The sequence below is a fragment of the Corapipo altera genome, unplaced genomic scaffold (genome assembly GCF_003945725.1).
Source record: "Corapipo altera isolate COAL_440 unplaced genomic scaffold, ASM394572v1 61411, whole genome shotgun sequence".
Taxonomy (NCBI): domain Eukaryota; kingdom Metazoa; phylum Chordata; class Aves; order Passeriformes; family Pipridae; genus Corapipo; species Corapipo altera.
The window spans coordinates 5,217,598-5,226,109 of record NW_020884875.1 but is presented as its reverse complement, the minus strand read 5'-3'; the positions used below and the strand labels follow the sequence as shown (position 1 = coordinate 5,226,109).

The following is an 8,512-nucleotide window of genomic DNA, read 5'->3' as shown; positions in this document are numbered from 1 at the left end:
ACTCAGCTCTCTGAGCCAGCTGGCTGTTCATTTTTACCACCATGCGGTGCCCATGCTCTTATCCTGGCCACTTTTCTTGGTTTTTAGGTCTTTGGATGATAGGACATGAAGAAATGGGTACAAACTGAAAGAGGGGAAATCTAAGTTAGATATAGGAAAAAATTGTTTACTATGAGGGTGGTGAGACCTTGGAACAGGTTGCCCAGGGAGGCAGTGGACAAGCCCAGCCCAGACTGAATAAGGCCTGGAGCAACCTGGTCTAGTGGGTGGTGTCCCTGCCCATGGCAAGGGGATTGGGATTAGCTGATCCTTAAGATCTCTCCCAACTCTTAAAGTTCTATGATTCTATGATTTCTAAAATACTGTCGCTTATGAATGCAAACAATTCAAGGCATTTGCCTTCTGAATGCAAACTGAACTTCTGATGTCTAGTCACACTCACATTTTTGGTCCTTGATGCCCAAGTGATGCAACAGGCAAGGCAGAGTCTCACAGAATGACTTTTCTATTTTTTGGCAGGATGTCTGTGCCCCCTCCTCTTCTTGGCTCTTTGATTGGAGATGATTAAAATGCCATGGTTTTGAGAGGATTGTTTGATGTGTGAATTTTCTTGACTGCCAATACACAGGGTGATAATGATGTGTCCTTAGAGATTGCTCCTTGGATGGAACATATTTAAAGCAGAAGCCTGCAGTTGTGTTCGGGAATGCAAACAAGGAAAAATAAAAGAGAGATATGGCAAGCCTGAATAGTGCCCTGTTGTCTCCTATGAAAGGGAAGAGGTATAAGACAGAAAGAAAGATTGATTCAATCAATCTACTGGCTGCTGGGATTGTAAATAGTTGCTTCTATAGCTGTAGAAAAGATGTTTATTAATGACAATCTCTACTTAGAATGTACTTGTTATTTTAAGGAATACCAAGTTGTGAAGCACTGCTCCTCCCATTTTTACTGCATAGAAGATGAATCTACACCACAGTGATGCCCAAAACTTTCTTTAAAATGCCAGTAAGAAGTCTCTCTGTGTATTCTGACTCTTTGAGGATTCAAAATCCCTGCTCCTTTGGATGAGGAGCTTGCTCTTTGAAACTTCAGCCATCAGACTGTTGACTCATACAGCAGTTGGCTTAAAAGAAATGGTGGTTCTGTAAATTCATGTTTTCTAGTTAAAAAATATCACCTCCCCCTCTGTAGGGATCAGGAAAAGATTTTCTCTCTTCCCTTATCCACCAATATTCATGTTCACCAGAATGTTCCCTGTATAATTCAGTTCATACCTGCTGCTTTTGCAGAGTCTTGATGCTGTTAACATTTCTTCCAACCTTTCTAAATGGTAGAAAGCATTGGTTTTATTTAGGGAGTGAGATGTGAATCAAGCTACTGTCAAAAACATATTTAGAAAATAGAATTTGTAAATGTTGTATCGTGTGGGTGGAGTTACAACACCATTATTTTGATTCCAGTCTCTCAGTATTAAAAAAACATTTTGAAAAATCAAGACCTGGGTAAAGGATTTTTTAGAAGCTATGTGCCAGGCCTGTCTTACATTCTTGAGACACACTGTTCTAAAAATATCTCATGGTTTGTGTCTAGATCATTTTACCCTAAATATTGGGGTGAATGAACAGGCATACAAAAAGGCATAATGATGAATCTTATTTCAATTTTCTTTTGAGAATAAACATCAGTTATAAAACAGTAGTTAGCAATCAGCAATTAATTAAAATTTAATCTCCTTGAGTGAGTGGTAAGATATAAGGTTTGAGTCATAATAATCATGTCTAGACTAAAATAAAAAAGGACAAGTTTCTTTACTCTTTCCCTGTCAGGTGTGTTTGACAGCCCATATCATATTTTATAGCATCGTTTTTGTTGGTTTTGAGTTTCTCCTCTGCTTCCAAGTTGAAACTGGCAAATACTGGATGTGAACAAATATTCTAGCAGTGCTATGAATTGTAGTGCCAATATTGGACTATAGAGTTCCCTGCTGAAGAGCCAACACAATTTTTGTTGTTTCTCAAGCACTGTTTTACTTGACTTGTGTTTTGGGAGTGGTCCTTGCAGTCAGCCATCTCCCTGCTCATGTCCAAGTCCTGCTTTGGAGGGAGCTGGCTGGAGGAGGCACTGTGAAAAGCCACTGTGTGAGCCAGGAGTTAATCAGCACAATCACGCAGCCAGTACTCAGACTGACGCCTGGCCCTCTTGCACTTGGCAGATAGGTGCACCCTTTGACTCATCTTCTGGCAATGCCCAAGGGCTTATGTGGTTTGTTTCTGCAGCTCTGATATTTACAATCAGTTTAATAACATAAAATCCATATCCTTCCATTCAGACTGACTTCTTCATGAGAACTGGAACTGTATTTGTCGCATCTGGAGCACTGTGTCCACCCTAGGGCTCCTGAGTACCAGAAATGCATACAGCTACCTACAGGAGAGAGTCCAGCAAAGGACCATGAAGGTGATTAAAGGCTTAGGATATCTGATGTACAAGGCCTGGCTGACAGACCTGGCGCTGTTCAGTCTGGAGAAGAGAAGGTTCAAGAGGGATTTTATGAATATGTATAAAAATCTGATTGGAGAAACAAGAAGAGGGAGCCAGGCTCTTCTCAGTGGTGCCCAGTGAAAGACAAGAGACATCAGGCAGGAACTGAAATACATGAAATTCCATTTGAACACATGTAACAGTTTTGGGTCTAGGCCTTCCTTCCTGGTAACCAGGAAGTAAGTAAGTAAGTATTCCATCCTATTCCTTTACGTAACCAAACACATAAATAGATGGAGAGAGAAGCCTCTTCCTCTCTTCCCTTCTGGCAAGGTTTGGAGACAGCAGTCTTCCGCAGGTCGGTCTCATTCCTGTGGGGGAGCTGAGGCCTGGCCGGGCCTACAGGGCCTGTTGTTTGTGCCGATCCAGGGTCCAGTAGTCTGGCGGCGGTCGTTCAGTGTGATTTCTGCTGTCCAAAGGAAAGTAGTAAGATATTCTTTTGCTAATTCTTTAGTTTGCTAGATCCTGAGTTTTTGATTGTGCATATCTCTTTTGGTTTTGTCCTTTTTTTGTCCCTTTTTTCCCCCTTCTCCTTCCCTTTCCCTTTTGGGATTGTATATAGTATTTCAACGGTATATAACTGTACTATATGTAAATACATATATATATTTTAATACAGTTTGGCTAGTCTGAATTTTTTCATAATTTTTTTTCTCTTTTGCTCTTTGCAGGAGGTTTTGTGCTGGGTCTTGGGGACTTGGCAGGGAGCCAAATCAAAACTTAGACAACACAGAAACTAGCTATGAACTGAATAGTTCTGAAGGTGGTCAAACACTATAATGAGTTGCCCAGAAAGATTGTGGAATCTCCATATTTGGAGATGCCCAAAGCCTGACTGGACAAGGCCCTGGGCGACCTGCTGTCTATGACCCTGCCTAGAGCAAGGGTTTGGGCAGGACAGTTGCCAGAGATGCCTTCCTACAGAAAACATTCTCAAAAAAGTAAGCCTACAATATTTTCAATGTGTTTGACACATATGGAGGTACTGCTGCCTTATGCATAAGCCTGTTAGATGCCTAGGTGGATAACCACGCAATTTAGTTGTGTTTATGAAAATTGCATACATTCAAAACACAAATACTGTATGTATTTTACTTTTTAAAACCAATGTTAGCTACAGATTCTGAAGGGTTTTTCCTCCCTTTGTCTCCTTTTGACAGAATGGCTCACTGCAACCACCATTTTCAAGTGTAGAGGAAGTCATTGTCATAAATGTAAGGTCCTTTAAGGGGAAATGAAGAGAAGCCACATCCCCCCTGATATGCTAGGCAATGCAAATAGCCCTGCAGGGACTCTGGTTCTGTGGCCAACAGCAAAAGGCACACTCACAAGTGAAATAGGTACCTTTTGCAAGGGGCAACCCTTTTACCTAGAAGCAGCAGCTAAGCTGTACTGTTACTACCCTTTGCTGAATATCCAGAAGGTTTTGAAGGTGTTAATGTGTGAGCACCTATTTTAGTAAATTCATAGCTGGAGGAATGAAGCTGACTGGAATCTGCCCCTCAGGTCATAACTGAAGGTCATAAACTGAAGAATGGCTGTGGATACAATGTACAAAAAAGAACAGGAGCTGCCAGCTCCAGAGACATGATCACAAGGAAAATAATGAACTATATTCAGGAAAAAATACAAGGTATAAGAATTAGGAAGACTAGTCCCGACATTAAAAACAATGTAGTCTTGTGTAGGAAAAGGGCAGGGATAGAAAATCTTATAAATAACAATCATGTGCTTTTTCTGTGTTTTCTCTAAGGGTGGTGGAATATTTTCATAAATCCATGACTAATTTTTTAGTTCTGGATCTCAAGCCAACTCTGCAATTAGCTAAACCTTTTAGTATTTTTAGTAAGATTACTATATGGATGCTTTCAGCCAAGTTAGTCACACACACGCAAATGCTTTTTTTTACTGAACATTTATTATTCATGACCATGACCCCCACAGCTGAGGAGGCAAAAAAGCAGTTATTAGTTTTTTTCAATAACAAAAATGATCATGTGCTTGATGTGATAGGTCAAATCTTACCCAGAACTAGGACAGAAAATAAAAATTTCTTTTAGGAAAAAAATCACCTATCTTTAGACATCTAAAGGTAGCCAAGTCTATCTTTGGAGCTAGTTTCTTCTGCAAAACCATTATGGAAGATGGAAGGGGTTTTTTTGGTGTAATTAACTGGTGTAGAGAGTAACGAGGCTGTTACTAAAGGGAAGTGACACAGTATGCTGGTATTGCCTGGCTGAATGTGAGTCTACTGAGTATGGCAGTCCTTTCCATAATAATGAACTTGTAATATGACTTTGATATTAGTTTTATTAGATTTTAGATCAATCTTTTAATATTTTTGTAAAGTTATTTTGATAAGTGATAGAACTCTTATAGTTAATTATATATGCTACCTCTGACCTTTTTTCTCTTCTTTATGCTAACTTCTTCATCTCCAAGTATTCTTCTGAAGTCTTTTAAATCTCTGAAACTCTATAAATAACTTTTTCTCATATTTATATTGAAGTAACTGAGTTACATCGTATCTTGAAAAGTTTTATCAAGTATTGCAATAAATGAAAGCCTTGTCAGATGTACACAAATATTTTCAACAACACTAAGAATTACTACGGTGTGTAATAAGTAACTGAGAGCAAATAGCATGATTCTCAGTCTTAAAGATGAAAAATGTATTACTGGACAAAGCAGTAAAATCTTACAGTAGACTATATCTTGGCAAAAATACCTCATGGATTTAGTTGCTCTTTAGCACAAATTTATTCATTTTAGTCTTCTTAGGTCCCTGTTCATCATTCTTTTTGGCATTTTATACCACTTCTAGCAAGCCTATGTCCAATTAAAAGGAACAGCTAGTTACAAGGAAAGTTTCTAGATGAGAATCTTTATGGGTACCTATTTCTGTGCTTCTAGTGTAAAAACCCAGGTTTGAGGGCTGTAAAATTTGAACTTAAGGCCTGTTTTATCTGTATTGTAGTAAAAACATGATCCTTGTTTGGGCTACATTCACATCTTACGTATTTATTTTCTGTCCTTAGTACATCCTATATCCCCTTGCTAAAATTCTTAATGTGGAACTCATGGTACAACATGGGAATTCAGAAAACAGAAAAAATGTGGTGATGCGTATACTGTCATGGTACATATGCTGGCTGTGCTGTTACAGTCTTTCTTACCTGGATCTGTAGACTAGTAGGTCTGGAAACAATGGTCTGACTTGTATTTTGATCTCCATCCATCTCTCCTTAAAACACAAACCATAAAGGAGAGTGATTGGACCACTGAAGACCTCTATCAACCTCATTCCCATATGATTAAATTGAAAACATAGCCTTGTCAGCTTGGCTGTCAAGGGGAAGCATCATTTATAACAAGCTCAAGACCTTGATCTTTTGGAAAATGAATAAAACACATTAGATGCCTCACAGCAGGAAAAGGTTTTGCTTGGCTGTTTGGGTTTTGTTTACTGACAATGTTTCCAAAACCACACTGTTGTTTTGTTCATGACCATGTTCTAAACCTATTAATTAGTATCTCTTTGCTCATCCTGCAGCGGTGACTAGATGCTCCAGCCTTGTACATGGCTCCATATAAACCCATAATAAAGAGCTGAAGATCTTTTTTCCTCCTCTCAAATTACACAAAGCGAATAGTGCAAACAGTTGGGAGGGGTTCAAGGCATAGCAGGCAATAGATGTGATTATGGCCTGTTCAAGTTTGAGTCCATTCTTGTGGGTAACCAAGGCAGTGAAGATACGGTGACACATTTTGTTGTACATCTAAAGGAAGAACACCCCTTTAGCCCCAGGTGCACATGCCATCAGGAGCTAAAGCACATGTCACTGTGACTTTGCTGTGGCTAGGTGAAGACAGTAGAGTTTTAGCATATACAACGGTTGTATCTTCATTTTTGTCCTGTAGACTTATAAAATTAGATGGGTTATGCATACCAGCTGTCTAATATCTGCCAATATTTTGTCATCTTTGGTGAACAGACAACTCAAGGAGGAAAGTGAGGCAGGATGAGGAGAGTGATGACTTGATTTTAATCACAACTGTTTTCCCTCCACTGTCAGGTGTGTTTGGCAGACTGAAGTTAGTGTGTTGAGCTGGGAGTGCTGGTGCAGCTGTATAGTTTTCTCTGCATGGAGCAGTAGGACTGTGCCAGGAGCTGTGTTGTGGGAAAGGTGGGTTCAGATTTGAGCCAGAGCAGCAAAAACGGGGACAGGTAGTCTAACCAGCAGGATGCAGTAATCTCAGTCCTCAGTGAATCCAGGCTCCAGAAAGCAGATGATCTTAATTTACAAGGGCAAAGTAAGTTATTCAAGGCTATGGGAGGTATTAATTGGATCAGACCTTGTGTTGCTGCACCCTGGGAACAAGACCTTGCTTTGCCAGCTAGGGATGAGTACCTGAAATTCCACAGAGATCTTTCCTCTCTTCTTGCAATTACTTGATTTAGAGTTATGTATTGCTTTGGTGTTAAAAGGTGCTTTCTACCATTTAAAGCACACAGAAAATTTCTTACGAAATACTTTTTGCACAGATTAATAGGAAGGAAATGGTTAGCAATTATTCCTTAGCTAAAATGATCAGACTACAGAAGTCTTCTCTTTTTTTTCTAACATGTTCTTCTGTAGTAAACCTCATGTTTTCTTGAATATATTTTTGAATAATTACATTTGTAAATCTAAGAAGATTGGGGATTGGTTGGATTGCAAAAGATGCTTTGCAAGGCATAACTTGGGCCCAGCTCCTCTCATTTCAGGTCAAACATTACTCTGAAATAGAATAAGGTTTTGTTTGTGGATTTTTGTGGAAAGGATGATGAGAGTGGAGTCTGTAAGAGAGAAACCATGTGGCAAATGCTTTCTTAGCACTTAGCCTGAAAGCATATCAGCATTTAACGCCTCATCATGTAGCTCTGCTGCATCATTCTGTGCTTTGTGACCTAACTGGTGTAATGAAGATGGAAATTTTTATAGTACACCCCTCAAAAACCAATTACTAGTAGACTATACCCTTTCTCACTTACACATTGATCAGATATTACAACTTCTACTTGATGATAAAGTTCATTTTTCCTGTGGATCACATAAGCAGTGTGTAAGGAAATGCCAATTACGGGTGGCCATCTCTCTCTGCTTCTGGCCAGCCAGATTCAGCCAGGTCTCCTGATGAAGGGTCTATGAACTGCCAGCTGGTCCAGCTGGATACCTGCATAACAGAATCAAGAACCCAGCTCACATGCTTATACTTCACCTCTGACCACAGTGCTTGCAATATCAGGAGGGGAGCAACTGTAGGAACTTCCCTTTTTGGAAGTCAGTAGGAAAACTGACTGAATAAGGACTGTGGCAACTTGGTTGTAGACAAGCATCAGTTCTCAACTAAATGTAACAGCTGATGGTGCTATCCTTATCTCTTGTTCAGTAAAATGTCATAGAATCACAGAATTACAGAATATGCTGAGTTGGAAGGGACTCATGAGGCTCACGGAATCCAACTCCTGGCCCTGCACAGGACACCCCAAGAATCCCACCATGTGCCTGAGAGCATTGTTCAAACAGTTCTTGAACTCTTAGGTCAGGCTTGGTGCTGTGAACACTTCCCTGGTGAGCCTGTTCCAGCACCCAGCCACTCAAAACATTTTCCCAGTATCCAATCTAAGCCTCCTCTGACTCAGCTTCATGCAGTTTCCTTGAGTCCTGTCACTGGTCATGAAAGTGAAGAGATCAGTACCTGCCCCTCTGCTTCCTCCAGTAAGAATGCTGAAGACCACAATGAGATCTCCCCTCAGTCTCGTCCTCTCCAGGCTGAACAAAGTGACTTCAGCTGCTCCTTTTACGGCTTCCCCTCAAGGCCCTTCACCATCCTCGTGGCCCTCCTTTGGATGCTTTCTAAAAGCTTAGTGTCTTTTTTATATTGCTGTGCCCAAAACTGCATGCAGTACTCAAGGTGAGGTCCC

General features: G+C 40.2%; 1 long non-coding RNA gene across 1 annotated transcript; it reads left to right on the top strand.

Moving 5' to 3' along the window:
* The first annotated feature begins 2,716 nt into the window (after positions 1 to 2,716).
* Positions 2,717 to 4,142, top strand: LOC113943509. Its single transcript, XR_003526352.1, has 3 exons — positions 2,717 to 2,970; positions 3,216 to 3,485; positions 4,051 to 4,142. It is a non-coding gene; the product is annotated as an uncharacterized LOC113943509 (long non-coding RNA).
* Positions 4,143 to 8,512: the final 4,370 nt, after the last annotated feature.